At 38.5% G+C, this 23,585-nt stretch overlaps 1 long non-coding RNA gene across 1 annotated transcript; it reads right to left on the bottom strand.

Annotated features, from left to right (window-relative positions):
* Window positions 1–4,341: 4,341 nt before the first annotated feature.
* On the bottom strand, window positions 4,342–23,464 carry LOC129471667 (uncharacterized). The gene is made up of 3 exons (XR_008653683.2): window positions 23,365–23,464; window positions 10,028–10,089; window positions 4,342–4,425 (listed from the first exon to the last, which is right to left on the bottom strand). It is a non-coding gene; the product is annotated as an uncharacterized lncRNA (long non-coding RNA).
* Between the last annotated feature and the right edge of the window lie 121 nt (window positions 23,465–23,585).

The raw sequence follows: 23,585 nt of genomic DNA, 5'->3' as shown, positions 1-23,585 counted from the left end.
AATACCCTGGACACTGGATACAAAGATGATGAAGACACAAGCTCTACCTGTTATCAACAGAAACAAAATAAAAAACATTACATTCTTGAATGGTAAGACTGAATAGAGAAGCATTCAAGGTACAGTAGGAGTCCATGGTGAGGGTACACATCCAAATCTAAAATGAGGTGTGGGAGAAGTAGAGGGGGGGATAAGGGAAGACTTCATAACAGATGAGAATCTTCTCAAGAATGTTTACCTACTATCAAGGATGGAGTCACACATGGGAGGTCAGGAAGTGGAGAAGAGAATATAGGGTATTCATTCAAGTAGCTTCTCCACGAAAGAAAAGGAGAGAGAAAACAGGAAGGTGGAAGTGAGGGTGGAGTCTTTTTCAAGAGAAGAGATTCTCGAGTATATTTATATTCCAAGAGGATGAAGTCAATAGAGAGGGTAAGTTTGAAGCTAGAGGAGAGGGAGAAAAGAGGTGGTGCAAACAGATCTGAGAAGTGTTGGAGGGGGGAGGATTCTGAATGAGGCTTAGCTTTTGACATGCCTGACAATCTCACCTCCCAAGGCCAAATTAGTTGCAGCACTGTTCACATATACCTGCCATCCCTCTGTAATTTTTCACCATTGTTGTAAATGTATCCCAGAAATTTGAGTCTGTGAAAAGGTTTCTTGTTTGTCACTTGCGCTACAACTGTGTCTAAATAATGCCACCATCTCTGCCAGAATAAGGAAAGTAATTACTGTTGGCTGTGGACTTAGATTTATTGATCTTCTCCGATAATATTCATGGATGCACCATGGGCTGCAGCTTCCATATTGGGTGCTTAGAGATAGGCTAAGGGAAGAAAAATGGACTCCCTCGTGATACCTATTCCAGCAATCACAGGCAATTATTACAGACACAGATAGAACAAAAAGGAAGTTTAACATGAGAAAACAGACATACACCTTTTAAGGAAGGATAATGTCACAGTGTTCAGAATATTATGCCCTGGCTGTGAAATGTATTCAAAGAAAAATATCTGAATTTATTTAAACTCAGAGTGCATAGCTTATCTTATGAAATGCCAGTTTGCTGGATGAGGAGAGTAGATATAATTTCCTTTAAAACAGCATGCACCATGTGAGAGCTAGATTACAAACTGTGAGTCTAAAGCTGCCATTTTTTTGGTTTGTAAGGTTAACCCTATATGGATAAGTCACTGCATTAACCCCTGAAGGTACAGGAACATGCAAGTGTCAAGTTTTCAGTCTGGTGTTGGTTTCTCGAATTACAGAGAATTATGAAACATTGCTTTCCTATAAAATGCTGATAGGCATTTGATCAGAAAAGGTATTTTATGGCCCAGCACAACATACCCTATGGCATTTATTTGACTAAATGATTTAATTTGCTGCAGAATTTTTCAAAGCCTTTACTATGACATTGGTCATGGTGAAACATAAAGAGGAGGATTTCCTTCTTAATATACCTATAAATTGATTAAACGTGGAATTTTCTTTAGCAAAGAACTCCAAGCAACATCTTTATAATACTTTCCTAGACTACAGACAGTCATGCCAGTGTAATCCTTACCACCATATTGGCTGCTTCACCATGCATGGGGCATGGTTTCCATGGGAATACATCTCTGTGTTTATCACAGACATTCAAAGCACACAAAATTTTATATTAGGTCAAGGCACATAAAATTGCTCGCAGTTGGCTATTTTTGTCTCACAAATATAACAATGTATGGTTGAACTAACAACTCACAAAATGGCCATTGTTCTTGCAACTAAAGATAATTAGTATAATAAAATGAAATAGACCACTGTCTAGTAAATTTTCTAAAATAAATATCTAATTTAAATAGTTCAAAGCATTGTTAAGAAACATTTTCTCCATGACCGACTTTTAAGCTGAATAGTCCCAAATTTTTACTTGGCACCTGAGGACATGGTATTTTTCATAGCCTTTTTGATCAAGGACCACAGGAAGTTTGCAGATGAAGCCTATTGAGGTTGAAAGCAAATATAGCCATACAGAATAACAAACAAGTGGGAATCTCAGGTTGTAAGACAGTTGGTCTGTCAATATCTGTTCATCCCTTCCTTGCACTGAAGTCCTGAAGAGGTTTCGACCCTATGGAGAGTCTTGTTCTAATTCAACTCCTCTGACTCCCACAATAAACTCACTGAAAAATAGGGATATCTGGCTTGCAAGTAGAGTAAAGTAAGCTATTTTAAAAAGCAAATATTCATAAACTGAAAAATTTTATTCTTTTCATATTACTGAACTTCAAGCTTTCACGTTTAACAAGAAATTAAATTTTAAAATGAATTGGCAAATTCTACATACCATATCAGCTAAGTGCCACTCAAAATATTAAAGTTTGTCTCTGGTAGTTTTTTCTTTTTTCTTCCAAACTGTATATATCCATTAAAACTCAGGAACTGTCCTACCAGAACAAGCCAATGGCCCACTCAGTCTAGAATCCTTCCTCTAACAGCAGTTAATAGTGAATGCTTCAAAGGAAGATGGAAACATTTGATAATGTTCTCTATGCAGTGGAAAAATCTCTTCCTCCTGCAGAATGAATACTTAGAGATAGCAATGAAATGTGAATGAATCTGATTTTAAGCAGGTAGTCCCATCTTTAGTCAATACTGTACATTATTTTGAAATGTATTTTTATTCAATTCAGTACACAATCAATGGTGCAAACTTGATCCTAATAGGAGCCAAGCTATTAACCAAAAGCTAAATGATATGAACTTACTAATTCTTTTTAGAAGATTTTCATTCTACTTCAGGACTTTTGGTGGTGGGTACTCTGTCTTATTCACCTTTGCAACTTCATCCACTATCACAGTTTTATGGAGCCAAGATGTACTTGCAGAATTGCATCAAATATGATTTACTCTTAAATACAGAGATATATTCACTGATTCAGTTCTTCATGTCATATATGTATATGTAGATATATGTGGATATGTATAAAGTCCATACATGTATATAAATATTTGGACTTTATATATACATATAAATATATATGCACATTCCATTCACACCCATAATGTTTTAGTGGTTTCAATATCAGCCTCCGGTTTAAACATAAAGTTATTTATGCTTTCTATAACTTTATTATGAGTGGTGGGTTTTATGAGTGGAGGAAAGAAAGACAAGAAAAAGAGAAAAAGTTGTTTCTACTCATATGCATAAAGTTCGGGGCATGATAGAGCTCTTTGGTTTCCATTGTGAAATGTGTTCACGTTATTATATATCCCTGGGACCAAACAATTCAATTAATCCAAAACTTATGCATTGAATCTGACATACCCGATGGTCCTCTTTGAGAAATAAATGTTGAAAATGTCAGTTCCATAGTGTGGTAAAACCTGATTTCTCTCTATTTAAGGCACCACAAACCATTTATTGATTTTTTTAAAAAAACAGAAATAAGAAGAAGCATGTACCAATTGAATAGGAAGTCAGACAATCCAATTACAGTTATGAAACTGAAGCATTGACTCTGACAGGCCTACTGATGGCAAACGACTGCTGGAAAATGCAAGAGAATAGCTGCCCACCCAGAGATGCACATACTTGAGGACATGCCTCATGGGGTTGTGAAGTAGCTGAAACCAGTAGTCACGGGAGGTCAAAGGCCAACATTTTATTACCTGTTTAGTATAGTCATATTGAACTGTATTATATATTTGAACGTTTACCAGAGGTCAGTGGCCTCTGAGGGAATTTGCTTTCAATTATGCTCTACTGTACAATGATCTGACCATCAGAAATCTGCACATAAAATAAAATTATTATTTATTGTGCTTGATAAAAACTGAACTCTTTCAGCTCGACAACACAGTCTTTACTCTGTGGCTTAAACTTTATCCATCATCATCCGATATTTATTGATTGTCCATTTGATTCATAACATTATATAACAGTGCTTCAACAAAAGCTTCTTGAAATGAATCACAGAAAGATTGGATCCTTAGACTCTGAGAAGAGTAGGAGCTTGGTTAAGCAGATAACCTAAAAGTGATGATATTGAGAGAAAAGAAACATTTCTGAAATATATAGGTGATAAATTTAATAGTCTTCCATTTTCTTTACCACCTGCAAGGTAAGAGGGAGAGTTGAGTACTAGCCATGGACCCTGAAAGTGATGCTAGAGAGATGAGGACTCTCTGAATGATGCCCTTTCTGGATGGTGGGAGAACACTTATGAATTACTGGCATCATCTGAAGACACCCTTAGACAAAGTGATATTTGCATTCTTAATGCAGCATATCCCCTCCTGATATGTGCTAGTAGCTATTGTAGGAACAAAAGAGGAACCTCTTTTAGGTGGCTTACCCTTTAGGTTGGTCGGGCTCCATTTGCACAGTAAGAAGTCAGGCTTGCCTTCTATCTGTCATCTCTCCAGAGTGGTAGAAAGCTTGTAAAGATATTTGATAACAATAAATAGAAGTTCAGTTTATAACACATCTGAGTTCAGGTCTCTGTTTTCCCATTAATACAGAGAGGCTGCTGCCACCATGAGATACAGATAGGGAAGAAGACCAGTTGAGAGTTTAGCAAGGTCCTTAAAATCCAGAGGCTCAATGTCGCTACATAAAATTAACTGGAATCTCCTGCTGTTCTTGGGATGTGACAACCATTGACTATTTTCTCACTATCTATCTGTAGTGTCCAAGGAGCTGTGAAGCAACAACTTTTTGACTCCAGTTCCTAATGTTGCCTTGTAGACATCTCAGATACTGCAGGAAACTAGAAACTAAAAACCATTCTTTTTAAATCTTATAACCTAAGTTTAGAAATACTTTAATTATTCTAACTTTTTTTTTTTTTTTTTAGATGGAGTCTCATTCTGTCACCCAGGCCAGAGTGCAGTGGCACGATCTCAGCTCACTGCAACCTCTGCCTCCCGGGTTCAAGTGATTCTCCTGCCTCGGCCTCCCAAGTAGCTGGGATTACAGGCTTGCACTACCATGCCCAGCTAAGTTTTGTGTTTTTTAGTAGAGACAGGGTTTCACCATGTTGGCCAGGCTGGTCTCGAACTCCTGACCTCAAGTGATCTGCCTGCCTCGGCCTCTCAGAGTGCTGGTATTACAGGCGTGAGCCATCATGCCTGGCCTATAACCTTTTTCTTGACCCCCTGGTGGCCCACATTAGCTACCTAGAAGGATACTGCCTTTTGTTGTACACCAATCATTAACTGTTAGCTCCATCCATGAAAGTTCAGTGACAGAAATTTAGGACAGATTTGCCTCTAGAATATGAAGACTAAGGCTGTGATCATCACCAGCAGTCATGTCCACTGTAAATAATTCGATAAAAAGGAGACTTAGGAAATAAAACAATACAGCTCCAATTTAGCTTTTACTCAAAATACAAGAGAATTGTAGAGATTTTTAAAAATACCATGGAGGATTTTAAAGGACTCTTGTAACTGCCTAAAAATTGGGAAACAGGAAGAAGTTACTAAGGAGAGAGCTCATTTAACTCCTCATTCTGGGAGAATCAGTTTTCATAACAACTGCCCTTATTTGTTTATTCACATTCTTATGTTATATTTTCTTGTCACTCTTACAACCTCTTTTGCCACAACAATAAGTAACACAGAAAAGGCAGCCAGATCTTGTAGGTAAGTCACAGCATCTTTTGCTTTGCAAGCAAATGCACTATTCTTTCAAAAGGTTTGTAAAAAATATACAAATAACAATTGGCCTGGTGATATTTTGCTATCAATGGAGATACTGATTTCTTCAATTACATAAAATACATACTTTAATTGCTTACTCAAAAATGGTAAAAGTAAATAATACTCCCTAAAGTTAAAGATGCATCAGGAGGAAGAGCTCAGTTTATGATTTTTATGACTCAGTGACGTATGGGAGCATTTATTATTTTAGTGGATGTTGACCCCACACAGTTTTATCAGTCTGTCTTTCTCATATTAGCAAAGGTGAGAGAAAAGAAACTAGCGTGGTGTTGGAAGATTTGCACAGTCTGAATTCTCCCTCAAAATATGTCATATTATCACCATTTTACATGAGAAAATTAACTTGCAGAAAGAATAAGCTACAGCCAAGCCTCATTAAAGGGAACAATCAGATTTTGAGTCTAGTTTTTGGTTCCAAAGCCTCATTCTTCTAGTCCACCTTGCTGAAAACCATATAATTTCCCTGCTATTGTAACTAACACCCTCCTAGATATATTGTGTTTTACCACTGGCTTAATTAAGTCATTAAAGTTTATGGTATTTTTACTTGTGAGTATGTGGAAACTATAATTTCTAAGGTGAAAGTTGGTATACAAGTATCTTTGTCATTAGCTTGTTTTTCCTGTATCCAAGTCAGAGAAGCTGATGAATCAACAAACAGATATCAAAGTTACTCATGTAAAATGACCCCCTTTAACAATGTTGCAGCATAGGTGAAAAAGCTAAGATGGCAGCCGTGAGCACAAAGTGAAAAAATATTCAGACATAAAGTAGATTTCTGTTCAGATCGTAACTGTTTTGAAGATCATCTTAACTTTATTTTTTATTCCATCATAAACTTCTAAAGGAAATGCAGTGTTCAGGTTGAATCCTAAAGCACATGACACAATTGAGCACACAAACATACAAACATGCATATTTTCTTTCTTTCTTTCTTTCTTTTTTGAGACAGAGTCTCACTCTGTTGCCCAGGCTGGAGTGCAGTGGCACGATCTCAGCTCACTGCAACCTCCACCTCCCAGGTTCAAGTGATTCTCCTGCTTCAGCCTGCCAGGTAGCTGGGATTACAGGCATGTACCACCACGCCTGGCTAATTATTCCATTTTTAGTAGAGATGGGGTTTCACCATGTTGGCCAGGCAGGTCTCAAACTCCTGGTCTCAAGTGATCTGCCCGCCTCGGCCTCCCAAAGTGCTGGGATTACAGGCATAAGCCACCATGCCCGGCCAGCATGCATACTTCTTAAACCATCTTGCTTGGCATATCACAAAGGAGGACACAGAGCACGAAGAGGTGGAAAACTCCACCCAAAAATCATAGGCTACACATGCATTCATAATGCATTTGTTTATTTTTAAGCCATTGATTTAATTAGCAGTCAGTCATCTAGTATATCAGTCATCTAGTATGTTAGCTGGGACTGGAGAAACAGAATGAAATAATTTGTTTTTGGTCCTAAAAGAGAATACACCCTAATGGGGAGACAGGCATACAAACAGAGTATGACTTCAAATGTACAAACTGCAATGAGTGCAAATCATGCCTGTGTTCCCTCATGGTATAACCCCTGTACATAGAAGATGCTCAGTATCTATGCATTGACTAATTTGTATACAAATATGTGGTTTTATCTGTACAATATCCCTTTCTTCTCTTCATTGATTTCTATATGTCTGCAGAAGTATCTAAAAACCTGAAAACTATTGCTGAGTACAGTGGCATGGTGACAATCAGGCCCTGGGTCATAATAGTCAGAGTTCTAGAAACAAGCCTCATTTCATATTGTTTGTTTTCAACCCAGACCCTGGACCCATTGATTCTTCATGGAAAATTTCAAGACTGGAGAATTTAGTAGTACAACACCTCTCTCTCTTCCTTGTCTGGCTGATGATACTTTGTAACTCTCAGCTGAATATCGTGCAATGTTTTGACACCTTTCTCTGCTCAATGCTTAATTTTGCTGCATTTGTTATGAAATTTTCACTTCCTGCCAAAAATGTAAAAAAATACCTTGCATTTATGGAGAAAAGAAAACTTAAATTTTCTTGAAATGAAAATTTTATTTTTCATATATCGATTACTGAAAGATTTATTTTTAGGATACAGGTAATAATCCCTATCATTTTGTGAAAACAATCCTTACAAATAAGATAAAATAATAACTGATGCCTATATGACTGAATCAGTACTGATACGGATTGGCTAACTGGTGGAAGCTTTCAGAGAGAAGTCAGAAACTAACCAAACTGACATAACAACAACAGCAACCGCAACTTCTCACCTCTAGGACTATCATCATTTATATCCACCGAAGTATATAATGGAATGTAAAGCATTCAGATGAAGCTATACTATTCAGAAACATGTATCTAAATTTCATCTCCAGTATTATTAAAAACAAAAGGATGTATAAAAAATAGAATGCATACTGAAGAGCATATTTTAAAATAGGAGTAAGCAGCCGTGAAAAAGAATGAAATGTTGTATTTCCTAGCAACATGGATGGAATTAGAGGTTTTTATCGTAAGTGAAATAACTCAGAAACAGAAAGTCAAATACCACATGTCCTCACTTATAAATGGGAGCTAAATACTGTGTACACATAGATACCGAGAGTGGGATAATAGACATTGGATACTCAGAAGGTAGAGGGTGGTGAGGAATGAGAGATTACTTAATGGGTACAATATATATTATTTGAGCAATGAATACACTAAAAGCTCAGATTTCACCACTATATAATATCTCCATGTAACAAAACTGTGCTTGTACCCCCGACTCTGTAAAAATAAAAAATAAAATAAAAATCAAAGAAAATAGGAGTAGAGAAAAGGGATCATAAAGAATAGTAAAAAGTGGAATAGTGTCCCTGAGGAAAAGAAGACTAGAAAATGCCTCCTCCACCTTATAAAAGGATTGCTATGAAAAGTGTGCAGACCAATTGTCCTGTGTATCTTCTAGAAACACAAAGGCTTTTAAGCCTGTAGCCTCATTGATATGAAAAGTAATTATAATGACAACCAGCCTACCAAGAGAGATATTTGAATCATCATCTTAAAAATGTCAACATACAATGCAAGCTGCATTCAGCTCAAGACCCCATATTCAAGGAAAAGATGCTTTTCTTTATTCTAAATACTTGAGATTTCCAGTTCTGGAGAAATTTTTTTTCTCTCTCTCTGTAGTGAAGCTCTTAGAGAAGTAGGCAAGAGCTACCACCTTGGAGTTGTGACCACAACTCACAAACACCAGCAATCTACCAGGATTTGGGAAAAGTGTGGCAACCAGTTTAAACATCACTAGTGTGACTCACCTACTTTCAGTTGTCATTATCAGTATCTACCTAAACATCTTGATATTCCTTTCAGTTCTAAATATCTGAAATGTCATGATGAAGTCTATTGATCCTTATTCAAGATCAAAAACTATTATGCTTTTTAAAGAAATTATTTTCATTTATGATATTTAAGGAATAAAAGCATGAGAGACAATAGGGATATATGTTGATAAATAAAAAAATTACAAGATAAATATTTGAAATAGGACTCAGAAAATAAAATTTTAAAATTCAGAATTGCCTACAAAAAATCAACTTTTGGCCAGGAGCAGTGGCTCATACCTGTAATCCCAGCACTTTGGGAGACCAAGGCTGGAGGATCACTTGATGCCAGAAGTTCAAGACCAGCCTGGCCGACGTGGAGGAACCCACATCTCTGCTGAAAATATAAAAAAATTAGCCAGGCCTGGTGGTGCACACCTATAATCCCAGCTACCAGGGAGGCTGAGGCATGAGAATTCCTTGAACCTGGGAGGCAGAGGTTGCAGTGAGCCGAGATCATGCCACTGCACTCCAGCCTGGGTGACAGAGCGAGACTCTGTCTCAAAAAAAAAAAAAAAAGAAAGAAAAAAGAAAAAGAGAGTCAACTCTTTAGAAGATATATTCTGAAAGATCTACCATGAAAATATTTGGTACTTTCTATATAGATGACATCAGAAAAATGGTAACAGGTATACAATAACTGTGTTGAGAACTAATAATCACACAGGTAGATTAAATTTTGTTACAAAAGTAACAACTGTTCCTTCAACATTCCTAAACTCTGAGAACTAGTCCAGGAATAGGTTGATCTGTAGGAGGAGACCAGACTGGAAAGGGTTTAAGAAATCAAAGAGCTAAAAAATTGATACTTCATAGTCTCTTGGGAGTCAATGAAGCCTATTATTTGAATCTCATCCACAAGCTAAATCTAAATGTGCATTTTCTAGGGAAGCTGTGAGTAAGACTACTCAGGGATCATGGAATTACATAATCTTACCTCCAGAGTTTGAGAATGGAAACTATTCTCTCTAGTTGGAGTGCAGTTTTCATGGTTAGAACCTGAAGAGTGAAAAAGAGAGATTGATTAAATATGTTGCTTCCCATCCCAGCCATCCACAATTTATCAATTTTAGCTACTGTGATTATTTTGCATTCAGCACAAAGATGGCAATCTGGCAGGTTTGTGAGCCTTGAGACCCCAGCAGATTGGGGCCAAATTCTTGCTTGTGTGTCAAGGCAACAGAGCATGCTTCTGCCAGTCAATATGCCTTTTCTTGCCTTGTGGAAACTATTTCTACTCCATGCCAGTGTCAATTGCATTTCCCAGATATGGCTGCAAAATATTGTAACAAAGGTTGCTATTTAATTTGAAGTTGTTTTGGCAGGTGAGCTCTGCTATTGCAAATTGTGATTTGGAATCTGTGATTTACAGAGTAAAAACCCCTTATTGAAATATAAATGCTATTTAACTGTTAAGAAAAATAAAAAGCTATGCAGTCAGTCATTTAATCAATCTGATGGCATTATTTCTTGAAAACCTTGTATACGCTGAAACCATAACTTGTGCTTTGAGGAAATACAGAAGAAAAATGTTGATGCATTCCCCCAAGGATTTTTTCCATGTGGGAAGGTATAATTTATCCAACTAATTAAGGAGATCTTCAGCATTAACCAAGTTTTATGAGAAGAAAAACAGTGAATACAAAATACCTGAATAGGCCAGGTGCAGTGACTCACGCCTGTAATCCCAGCATTTTGTGAGGCTGAGGTGGGCAGATCCCTTGAGGCCGGGAGTTCAAGACCAGCCTGGCCAACATGGCGAAACACCGTCTCTACTGAAAATACAAAAATTAGCCAGACTTGGTTGCGCATCCTAGCTACTGGGGAGGCTGAGACATGAGAATCGCTTTAACCCGAAAGGAAGAGATTGCAGTGAGCTGACATCATGCCACTGCACTCTAGCCTGGGCAACAGAGCAAGACTCTGTCGCAAAATATTACCAGAAGATGGTTTATCCTTGAATAAAAATATAAACTGGTGGGTTAAAGCCAAGGACATTGTATAGTGACAAGGATTTTACTACTAGGTTTCTATATCATGCGCCATATTTATGGGTTTTGCAAATATTATGAAAGAATGAATATAAATAGATACATCTTTATCTTACAATTGAATAAAGCTGTATGTATTCTGAGTAGTTATTTTCTGTAAGCGCCTAAAATTTTCTTTGGTGTGGTAAACATCTGGTAAACCAGATGCCTGGCTGAATATACCATTTGGCATAACAAGGCAGAAGAGAGGTGTGAAGATATACAGCGTGATCCCCTTACCTTGTTGAAGCAAAAGTGAAGATGTGCCAGCTTCCCACTAAGCTCCATAGCCCCCCAGATAGTTGACTGCCACAGTGTTGAGGAGAACACAGCCATCAGTAGATAACAGAGCATAGCATATAGGTTGCTTCTGTGTGCATCATTTTCCTATGACAAAAGTTAGAGTGCTGGCTCTAGAAAGCAATCCATACTTGGCATGAATATCTCTGTCATACAGTTTTTGTGTTGGGGAGGCAAGAAGACAAGGGAAAGGAAGAAGGAAAGAGAAAATGGCTGTGTTTTGTCTCCCCTAAGAGGTTTCACTAATAATCTTGTCTTCCTGGAATGAAACTAATCAGTGTGGTAGATGTTTCTCATCCTTGTTCACCATTCTTATTTATTTCCCAAAAGCACTTCTCTAACTTTTGTCCACTGAAATTTTTGCTTCCCTGCTTTCCAATACAACTCTTTCTTCTTCATTCTTATTCAGTTATTTCCCTTGTTGAAAACTTGAGTGATGAATCTTCTGAGTCTGTTTTCTGAAGTCAGGATTTAAAATGCATGGTTACCGGGGGCAAGTTATCTCAAATGTCAACTGATACCAACAGATGGGGATTCTTGGCTGAGAGGAAGTAAATATCTGGGTTCCTCAGGCATATCAATCTTATTTGGCCCTGTTTGAAAATGTCAGGGCTTTAGAGAATGTTCAACATGTAATGTGATTAGCAAATACAATGAAAAGTGGACCTGATTTAGGAATTCTTCCCTGAAACTGAGACCATGAGGGGACCATATGTGCTTGAGTGGTGTCAAGATTCTAGTACTTCTGCAATGTTTCCTCTCCAATGCTTATGTGATAAGTGAGGTATTTAATAATAATGTCTTACCTTATTTACATTTCCTTACAAATGCCTTACATTTCCCTTTAGAAAATGCCATCAGATCCATAATCTGCTGCTGATTTTGATTCTTATCACATTCTGTATAATAAGTAAGATAACTATTATCGTTGTATTGTAAATAAGGGGAAACAGCCTCAGAGAATTAAAGTGACTTAATGGGTTATATTCAGAATCATATGCGATTGTTGTTCCCCAAGCATCTTTGAAGTACTGGGCAATTGCTAAATGCTAGCCCCTTTATGATCTTTCAGTTATTGTTCATAACGACCCAGTGGAATTTGTGGTATTACCTGCATTGAACAGATAAGTTTGAAGGCATGTAAGCCACTGTTGAGAATCATGTAGTTATTAAGGAATAAAGCTGAGATGTAAGCCTGGGTTTTGTGAATCCAAGTCCACTACACTTTACCTATGATGTTAAACGTAACACTTTAAGCTACTACTGTGGTATAATATTTGGGCCACATAAGTAATTACTCAAATTCTGTTCTGTTCATACTGATTACCTTTTAGATCCATATTCTAAAATTCTGTTTTCATCATGCCAGCCAAGCAGTAGGAGGCACAAACATAGGTATGATAATTGTGTTAACAGCAATAATAAAAAAAACTACCATTTACTGTACATCTACCAAGTACACTGTGCTAAATTCTTTGTATAGGTTAGTAAAGAGTCTGACTTCATTTTTGTGTTCAACTGCTGACAACTTTCAAGCCCCACCACTTACCTTTACCCTTCTGCCCCATATCTGGGCAAGCTAATAAGAAATTCTAGGGGGCTCCCTCTGGTACCTGCAGGGGGTTCAAACCATGCAAGCCCTGGTCTTTGCTGGACAATCTGTTCCTCAGCCTCACTCCCTAACCAACATAACACCCCAAGCCAGGGGCCTCCCCTGATCTCTAGCCATTTTTTGAACCTACTTGTTAGCCTATGCTGCTCCTTCCAAGGGCCTCATTATGTGAATAATAAACCTTTTCATACTCCATTGGGGTATGTGTGGCATCATTAGTCTCAATATTTGGACCAAATTTTGGGTATGAGGTCCATCCTACTTCCGTGGAGCCCTCAACACATACATTACCACTCAGCACTCATCCTGAAATCATGCAGTTATTGTCATCTACATTTTACAGATGAGGAGCCTGGAACATAAAGAACTAACTCTGCAGTGTGTGCGTGTGTGTGTGTGTGTGTGTGTACAGGGTGATAGAAGCTGACTTGATGTCTACAAGAAGAAACTGAGAAGAATTATGTTTTTATAAGCTTAAGAAAATACTTAGGTTTCCCTGAGAAACAGTGACTTGAAATACCAGGTGACTAATGGTTGAGTTAGATAATGTTTTGCAAAATTTTGTAAGGTCCTTGGTAGGTGCTCCCAAAATATGATATTAAAAATTGATATTTCACAAGTTTCTGCCTGTTCATAATCAAATTGTGTCCCTCAGTTATATAATAGCTCACCCTCAAAACAGTCTTTAGGTATGTTCCCTGAAGAAAGAAATTGGAAAATAAAATACTAGCTGAATTTTCACTCCCTGCTGATTTGGAGGAAGCGTAATTAAAACGTGTTACTTCTAGAATCTCTCATCAGAGTTTCAGTGAAAGTCTTTCCTCTTCTCATCTTTCCTGCCCTTTCCCCAACCCGAGGATCTAATCAGAGCACCATACTAAGCTCCTGCTTTCATTAGTATCTCTGCTGCCATTGTCTGGCAGAAGCAGGCATCAATGCTGAGAGCTCCAGGCCTAAAATGCGAAGATTTCCAATCATTTTCAAGATTAGGGAACCCTCAAAGTATTTTGACCCTACTAAGTGAGAGGCATTTGCTATGTAGACCGTAGAGGTCATAATTAGTAAGATACATTTCCGAAAACTCAAGACAGAGTTCATGAAATGCTGCCTACTTTTACATTTTTTCCATAGAAAATGATTCCACAGGTGTCTTTTTAAAAGACTGCGTATCAGGAAACATTTTTCTAATGTATAACTCATTCTATTTTATACTATTTGCCATTTGTTACTGTTAAAACCTAGCTTTATTTCCTAGGCAACAGTTTCATTTCAAAGTATTAAATTCCTTTAGTGATGCACATTTCTTTATAATTGCTTTCTTACACAAATATCATTTGCTACAGTAATAGATTTTTTTTCTTTAACTATGATGACTATCTCTAGTTTTTATCTCTGTATGCACACTTTTATTCTACAAACAGTCTTTCATCCTATCTTCTCTTTCTGGATACTCTCAACATGTCTAGTGCATGTCTCTCTTGTTTGTCTGCCCTTGCACATGAAAAATGCTCTTCACAGGAGATTGTAATGATTGAATAAGATCAGTAAACAAGCCAGAGTTGTATATAGTGGATGTCTGATTATAGCTGATAAGGAGAGATGGAAGACAGACAGGAAAAGCTTACTTCCTTGAGTTTGGTTTGAGAAATCTGACAAAAATACATTTAGTTTCACAGAAAGTGAAAATAGAGATGTCCATTAAAAACCACACTATTACGCTGAGTAGTGCCAAAGTCAATCATTGTACTATACATGTAGTTTTCCACCTGTGGTATAGACTGCGTTACTCAAGATCTCCATGCACTCACTGTAGGAGAACAAGCATCGAAACCTGACCATACATGTAGTAAACTAGAGGACGTTATGTAAGAAAGTACTGCAGAAGAGGCTAAAGACAGCATAGCCTTTCAACAATCAGGAAACCATGTAAGAACCTAGTCTTGGGCATGCCTGGAGACCTTAGAAAATAAATATTGATTCCCTGCTAGTGACTTGAGAAAGTTCTTTTAGAAAACCTTGGAATATTGGGTTTGGGAATAGTGTTAGGCCTTTCTATCAAAGTATTTTATGTTCTTTTTAATCAAATAAATGTCAAGTAACTTCCATTAATCTACTTCCAGGCATTTCTGGGGGTGGGGGGGTGGGGCGGGGCGGGGGGGGCGGTTTAGGGAGTAGACATTTAAAGTTGAAATTGGGATATTTGGATTTATGTTGTATCTCTTTATTTAGTCTTTGTATAACCCATAGGCAAGTCACTTAATTCCTCTGAACCACAATTTTTTTTTCATCTTTAAAATGGGCATAGTGTACTTTACCTATTTCATAGGATCAATATAAGAATTGAGATAATGCTTTGAGACTTGCTGTGAGTCTTTGAGATGACGAAATCTATTAAAAAGTTAATTATTATTATTGTTCCCTAATATAGACTATTAGAGATTGAATCAACTGCCTATTATTTGGAGAGTCAATCTTGACTGGATACAAATTTTTGTCTCTTTATTCGATTTGTTGGTAGTGAGGATATTGCTGGAAGTGATGGTGTTTTAAAGTATTATTTTTAGGCTGGGCACGGTGGCTCACACCTACAATCCCAGCACTTTGGGAGGCCGAGGTAGGCAGATCACCTGAGGTCAGGAGTTTGAGACCAGCCTGACCAACATGAAGAAACTCTGTCTCTACTAAAAATGTTACAAAATTAGCAGGGCATGGTGGCACACGCCTGTAATCCCACCTACTCGGGAGGCTGAGGCTGGAGAATTGCTTGAACCCAGGAGGCAGAGGCTGCAGTGAGCCAAGATCACACCATTGCACTCCAGCCTGGGCAACAAGAGTGAAAATCTGTCTCAAAAAAACAAACTAACTAACTAACTAACTAAAGTATTATTTTTATAAAATGTAACTAAGCAACTAAACTTTTCCTTTCTCCCTTCATTTTTCTAGCTATGTTAAAATGGGGCCTGAAATGGATAATAGGGACAAATGCCATGGCCTAAGGAAAGGGCATATAAATCCTAGGCAGCAGGCTTTAACCTGAAGCAGAGTGCACCTTCTTTATAAAGCTATGGCAGGATTAATTAAAGCAAAATTTAATGAGCTGAAAAAGACTTTGTACCCTGTGGACATAAATACTAAACATCTAGCCCCAAGCTATTAGTATTTAAAATGCCCTGAAGATCTTAAAATTATTAGCAAATATTGGTGAGGTTATAAATTTACTATAGCAGCACCTCACTTAAAAAATGATTGGTGGGATTGAGGTAGAGGAAAGAGATACTTATATTGACTCTCATCTCACAGTGAAAATGAAAACACTCAAATGAATATTATTTTTGACACTTAAAAGTCAAAGTACAATGGGTTCAAATCAGCTTTTCTTTGAGAGGACCAAACATTCAAACCAAAAAAAAAAATTAATAATGCAATTCATTAATTAAACTTACAGAAGTGGTTTGATATAATTCATGGGGTATAGTGTAGGGAAGAACCAAAATCATATTTCATTAGTGTCAGATAAATGTGTACTTTTTCCAGGAAAAGTTTGAAACATGAAACTGCTAAACCTCAATCCTTTATCTACTTTAGCCTTATGATTTTAGGTGTTCAGGGTATTATTATCACCTTAAGGATGAAGCAACAATGCCTAGACATGTGTACTGACTTTGTCAAGGAGATACAGCTACCAAGTTTTATTTTCTTTATTTCTTCTAAAGAAAAACAAAACAAAACAAAACAGGAAATGTGCAGAATGTGCAGGTTTGTTACATGGGTAGATGGTTACATAGGTATATGTGTGCCGTGGTGGTTTGCTGCACCTACTGACTCATCCTCTAAGTTCCCTTCTTTCACCCTCCAACCTCCAATAGGCCCTGGTATGTGTTGTTCCTGCTCTGTGTCCATGTGTTCTCAATGTTCAACTCTCACTTATGAGTGAGAACATGTGGTGTTTGGTTTTCTCTTCCGGTATTAGTGTGCTGAGGATGATGGCTTCCACCTTCATCCATGTCCCTGCAAAAGACACCATCTAATTCTTTTTTATGGCTGCATAGTATTCCTTGGTGTATATGTACCACGTTTTCCTTATCCAGCCTATCATTAATGGGCATTTGGGTTGGTTCCATATCTTAGCTATTGTAAATAGTGCTTCAATAAACATACATGTGCATGTGTCTTTATAGTAGAATGATTTATAACCCTTTGGATATATACCCAGTAATGAGATTGCTGGGTCAAATGGTATTTCTAGTTCTAGATCCTTGAGTAATTGTCATACTGTCTTCCACAATGGTTGAACTAATTTACATTCCCACCAACAGTGTAAAAGTGTTCCTATTTCTCCACAGCCTCGCCAAAATCTATTGTTTCCTGACTTTTTAATAATCACCATTCTGACTGGTGTGAGAAGGTATCTCACTGTGGTTTTGATTTGCATTTCTCTGATGATCAGTGACATTGAGCTTTGCTTCATATGTTTGTTGGTTGCGTAAATGTCTTCTTTTGAAAAGTGTCTTCTTTTGAAAAGCATCTGTTCATATCCTTTGTTCACTTTTTGATGTGGTTGTTTTTTTTTTCTTGTAAATATGTTTAAGTTTTTTTGTAAATTCTGGATAGTAGACCTTTGTCAGATGGGTAGATGGCAAAAATTTTCTCCCATGCTGTAGGTTGCCTGTTCACTCTGATGCTAGTTTCCTTGGCTGTGCAGACGCTCTTTGGCTTAATTAGATCCCATTTGTGAATTTTGGCTTTTGTTGCAATTGCTTTTGGTGTTTTGGTCATAAAGACTTTGCCTTTGCCCATGTCCTGAATGGTATTGCCTAGGTTTTCTTCTAGGGTTTTTATGGCTTTGGGTTTTACATTTAAGTGTTTAATCCATCTTGAGTTAATTTTTGTATAAGGTGTAAGGAAGTGATCCAGTTTCAGTTTTCTGCATATGGCTAGCCAGTTTGCTAGGTACCATTTACTGAATAAGAGATCCTTTCCCCATTGCTTGTTTTCGTCAGGTTTGTTGAAGATCAGCTGGATGTAAATGTGTGGTGTTATTTCTGAGGTCTCTGTTCTGCTCTATTGGTCTATATGTCTGTTTTGGTACCAGTACCATGCTGTTTTGGTTACTGTAGCCTTGTAGTATAGTTTGAGGTCAGGTAACATGATGCCTCCAGCTTTGTTCTTTTTTGCTTAGGATTGTCTTGGCTATATGGGTCTTCTTTGATTCCATATGAAATTTAAAGTAGTTTTTTTCTAATTCTGTGAAGAATGTCAATGGTAGTTTGATGGGAATAGCATTGAATCTATAAATTACTTTGGGCAGTATGGCCATTTTCATGATATTGATTCTTCCTGTCCATGAGGATGAAATGTTTTTCCATTTGTTTGTGTCCTCTATTATTTTCTTGAGCAGTGGTTCATAGTCCTCCTTGAAGAGGTCCTTCACATTGCTTGGTAGCTGTATTCCTAGGTATTTTATTCTCTTCATAGCAATTGTGAATGAGAGTTCAATCAGGATTTGGCTCTCTGTTGTTGGTGTAAATGCATGCTTGTGATTTTTTGCATATTGATTTTGTATCCTGAGACTTTGCTGAAGCTGCTTATCAATTCAAGAAGTTTCTGGGCTGAGATGATGGGGTTATCTAAATATAAAATCATTTCATCTGCAAACAGAGACAACTTGACTTCCTCTCTTTCTATTTGAATACCCATTATTTCTTTCTCTTGTCTGATTGCCCTGGCCAGAACTTCCAATACTATGTTGAATAGGAGTGGTGAGAGAGGGCATCCTTGTCTTGTACTGGTTTTCAAAGGGAATGCTTCCAGCTTTTGACCATTCAAAATGATATTGGCTGTGGGTTTGTAATAAATAGCTCTTGTTATTTTGAGATATGTTCCATCAATACCTAGTTTATTGAGAGTTTTTAACGTGAAGGGATGTTGAATTTATTCAAAGGCCTTTTCTGCATCTATTGATATAATCATGTGGTTTTTGTCTTTGGTTCTGTTTATGTGATGGATTATGCTTATTGATTTGCATATGTTGAACCAAACTTGCATCCCAGGGATGAAGCTGACTTGATCGTGGTGGATAACTTTTTTGAGGTGCTGCTGGATTCACTTTGCCAGTGTTTTATTCAAGATTTTTGCATCGATGTTCATCAGGGATATTGGCCTAAAGTTTTCTCTTTTTTTTTTTTATTTGAGTTAGGGAGGAGTCCCTCCTTTTCAATTGTTTGGAATAGTTTCAGAAGGAATGGTACCAGCTCCTCATTGTATTTCTGGTAGAATTCAGCTGTGAATTTGTCTGGTCCTGGGCTTTTTTTGGTTGGTAGGCTATTAATTACTGCCTCAATTTCAGAGCTTGCTATTGGTCTATTCAGGGATTTGACTTCTTCCTGGTTTAGTCTTGGTAGGGTGTATGCATCCAGGAATTTATCCATTTCTTCTAGATTTTACCATTTATATGTGTAGAGCTGTTTATAGTATTCTCTGATGGTAGTTTGTGTTTCTGTGGGGTCAGTGGTGACATCCCCTTTATCATTTTTTATTGTGTCTATCTGATTCTTCTCTCATCATCTTCTTTATTCATCTAGCTAGCAATCTATTTTGTTATTTTTTTCAAAAAGCCAGCTTCTGGATTCATTGATTTTTTGGAGGGTTTTTCGTGTCTCTATCTCCTTCATTTCTTCTCTGATCTTAGTTATTTCTTGTCTTCTGCTGTCTTTTGGATTAGTTTGTTCTTGCCTCTCTCGCTCTTTTAATTGTGATATTAGGGTGTTGATTTGAGATCTTTCAAGCTTTCTGATGTGGGCATTTAGTGCAACAAATTTCCCTCTAAACACTGCTTTAGCTATGTCCCAGAAATTCTGGCACATTGTCTCTTTGTTCTCATTGGTTTCAAAGAACTTCTTGATTTCTGTTTTAATTTCGTTATTTACCCAGGAGTCATTTAGGAATAGGCTGTTCAATTTCCATGAAATTGCGTGGTTTTGAGTGAGCTTCTTTATCCTGAGTTCTAATTTGATTGCACTGTGGTCTGAAAGGCTGTTATGATTTCAGTTCTTTTGCATTTGCTGAGGAGTGTTTTACTTCCAATTATGTGGTCGATTTTAGAATAAGTGCCATGTGGCACTGAGCATAATGTATATTCTGTTGATTTGGGGTAGACAGTTCTGTAGATGTCTACTAAGTCCACTTGATCCAGAGCTGAGTTCAAGACCTGAATATCCTTGTTAATTTTCTGTCTCATTGATATGTCTAATACTAACAATGCAGTGTTAAAGTCTCCCACTATTATTGTGTGGGAGACTAAGTCTCTTTGTAGGTCTCTAAGAACTTGTTTTATGAATCTCGGTGCTCCTGTGTCAGGTGCATATATATTTAGAATAGTTAGCTCTTCTTGTTGAATTGTTCCCTTTACCATTATGTAATACCCTTCTTTGTCTTTTTTGATAGTTGTTGGTTTAAAGTCTGTTTTGTCTGAGACTAGGATTGCAGCCCCTGCCTTTTTGGCTTTCCATTCTTTTGGTAAATTTTCCTCCATTTCTTTATTTTGAGCCTGTGTGTGTCTTTGCATGTAAGTTGGGTCTCCTGAATACAGCACACTGATAGGTCCTGACTCCTTATCCAATTTGCCAGTCTGTCTTTTAACAGGGGTGTTTAGCACATTTACATTTAAGGTTAGTATTGTTATGTGTAAATCTAATCCTGTCATCATGATGTTATTTGGTTATTTTGCACAGTAGTTGATGCAGTTTCTTCATAGTGTCATTGGTATTTATATTTTGGTGTGTTTTTGCAGTGGCTAGTACTGGTTTTTCCTTTTCATATTTAGTTCTTCTTTGAGGGGCTTTTGCAGCGCAGGCCTAGTGGTAATGAAATCCCTCAGCACTTGCTTGTCTGGAAAGAATTTTATTCCTTCTTTCCTTATGAAGCTTAGTTTGGCTGGATATGAAATTCTGGGTCAAAGATTCTTTTCTTTAAGAATGTTGAATATTGGCCCCCAGTCTGTTCTGGCTTATAGAGTTCCTGCTGAGAGGTCTGCTGTTAGTCTGATGGGCTTCCCTTTTCAGGTGACCTGGCCTTTCTCTCTGGCTGCCCTTAATAGTTTTTCTTTCATTTCAACCTTGGAGAATCTGATGATTATATGTTTAGGAGTTGATCTTCTTGTGGCATATCTTAATAGTGTCCTCTGTATTTCTTGAATTTGCATGTTGGCCTGTCTTACTAGGTTGAGGACGTTCTGCTGGATATATCCTGAAGTGTGTTTTTCAGCTTGTTTCCATTCTCCCCATCTCCTTCTGGTGCTCCATTTAATCATAGGTTTGGTCTTTCTATGAAGTCCCATATTTCATGGAGGCTTTGTTCATTCCTTTTCATTATTTTTTGTCTCTATTCTTTTTTGCATATCTTATTTCAGTAAGGTGGTCTTCAAACTCTAATATCCTTTCTTCTGCTTACTCGATTCAGCTGTTGATACTTGTGTATACTTCACAAAGTTCCTGTGCTGCATTTTTCAGCTCCATTAGGTCACGTGTGTTCCTCTCTGAATTGGTCATTCTAGTTAGTAATTCCTCTAAACTTTTATCAAGGTTCTTAGCTTCTTTGCATTGGGTTAGAACATGCTCCTTTAGCTCAGCAGAGTTTTTTATTACCCATCTTCTGAAGCCTATTCTGTCAATTCATCCATCTGATCCTCCATCCAGTTCTGCACCCTTGATGAAGAGATGTTGCTATCATTTGGAGGAGAAGAGGCACTCTGGCCTTTTGGGTTTTCAGCACTTTTTTGTTGTTGATTCTTTCTCATCTTCGTCTGTTTGTCTAGTTTCCGTCTTTGAGGCTGCTGACCCTTGGATGGGTTTTTTGTGGAGGCCTTTTTGTTGTTGTTGTTGTTGTTGTTGTTGATGCTGTTATTGTCAATTTCTGCTTATTCGCTTTTCTTTCAATAGTCTGGTCCCTCTTCTGTGGGGCTGCTGCAGTTTGCTGTGGGTTCGCTTCAGGCCCTATCCATCTGATTCGCACCCTGGAGATGTCATTCAAGGAGGCTGGAGAGCAGCAAACTATGGGTGCCTGCTCCTTCTTCTGGGACCTCTGATCTTGTAGGGCACCAGTCTGATGTCAGTAGGATTGCTCCTGTATGGGGCGTCTGACAACCGCTGTTGGACGGTCTCACCCAGTTGGGTGGCCCGGGGAGAAGGACCCATTTAATGAAGGACTTTGTCCCTTTGTTGGGGAGAAATTCACTTATCTCGGCTGCCTGGATTCCTCAGAGCTACCAGGAGGAGAGGCTAAGTCTGCTGGTCCACAAATTCTGTGGCCACCTCTCCCACTAGGGGCTCAGCCCTGGCAGATCCAAATTCTGTCCATGAGCCTCTGGCGGGAGTTATTGGAGATCCTACAGGGAAGCCCTGCCCACTGAAGAAGGATGGGTCGGGGTTGGGCCTGAAGAGGCCCTCTGGCCACAGACTGCCACAGCCAGTGTGTTGGGCTGTGGCAGCCCAACAACTCTTGGACAACTCTTGGGACCAACAACTCTTGGACAACTCTTGGGACCAAGCCGTCCAGCCCTCCTGGCTCCAGCAGGGGAAAAGCGCAACATGGAGCTATAGAAATGGGTGCTGCTCTTCCCCCACCCAGGGAGCTTAACGTGGGTGGTGTTAGGTAGTTGTGAGTCCCAGTGCTGGCTGCTGCTCCTCCCCCAAGGAGCTCAAACAGCTTAGACACAGGGCAGTGTCAGGCAGCCCATGCTGGTCACCCCTCCCTGCGGGGGAGTTGGACAGGCTTAAGCAGACTCCAGCTAAAAGGCTGTAAGAATCTGTGCTCGGGGGTTGGGATGCTAGGACCCGGTGGCGTGGGTTTGCAAGTGGGATCTTCCGATCCATGGATTGCACAGTTCCAAGGAAAAAGCAGTTTCCCTGGCTGGGTAGTGTGCTCATTCACCGCCTCCCTTGGCTGGGGGGAGGCGGCTCCTCTTACCAGCTCTCAGGTGGGCTGCAGCACAACACTGCTCTTCCTTCTCTTCGTGGGTCACACAACCTTCTAGACAATTTTGATGAGAGAACCTGGATACCTTGGTTGCCTATGAGGATTCACAGGCTCTTTATGTTTTTCTCCCTCCGAACGCAGCTGCTTCTAGTCAGCCATCTTGGCCCCCCACCCCCCACCCCGCACAGCTACCAAGTTTCATAATCGAGTGTTGGAATTCAACTTTTCTGATTCTAAGTAATGCCATCCGTCTTTACATTGACAGAATTTTAAATAACAGGGAGATAGCTGGTTTTCTTAACTAATTTCAATAATAGCCTTCTCAGAAGGCTATCTTCCCGGGAGATTCAGTTTGCTTACCCTAGGGAACAATGAAACATTTGCCTGGTAACCTGCGTCTGTGGCCTGACCAGAAATGAATGCAGCTCTCTTAGACTGTATGACATGCCCTCTGACTAGCAAGCTGGTAACTGCTGAATGCCAAGCTCTGCTTTCAAAATGCCCATGTCACAAATGCCAGTGGATGACCTAATATCATGACCAATGCTGCTTTGGTAGAGACACTTTCCCTGATTTGTGAT

Source organism: Symphalangus syndactylus, chromosome 21, assembly GCF_028878055.3.
Source record: "Symphalangus syndactylus isolate Jambi chromosome 21, NHGRI_mSymSyn1-v2.1_pri, whole genome shotgun sequence".
Lineage (NCBI taxonomy): Eukaryota > Metazoa > Chordata > Mammalia > Primates > Hylobatidae > Symphalangus > Symphalangus syndactylus.
The sequence above is the reverse complement of the archived record's forward strand: the minus strand, read 5'-3'. Positions and strand labels throughout refer to the sequence as shown.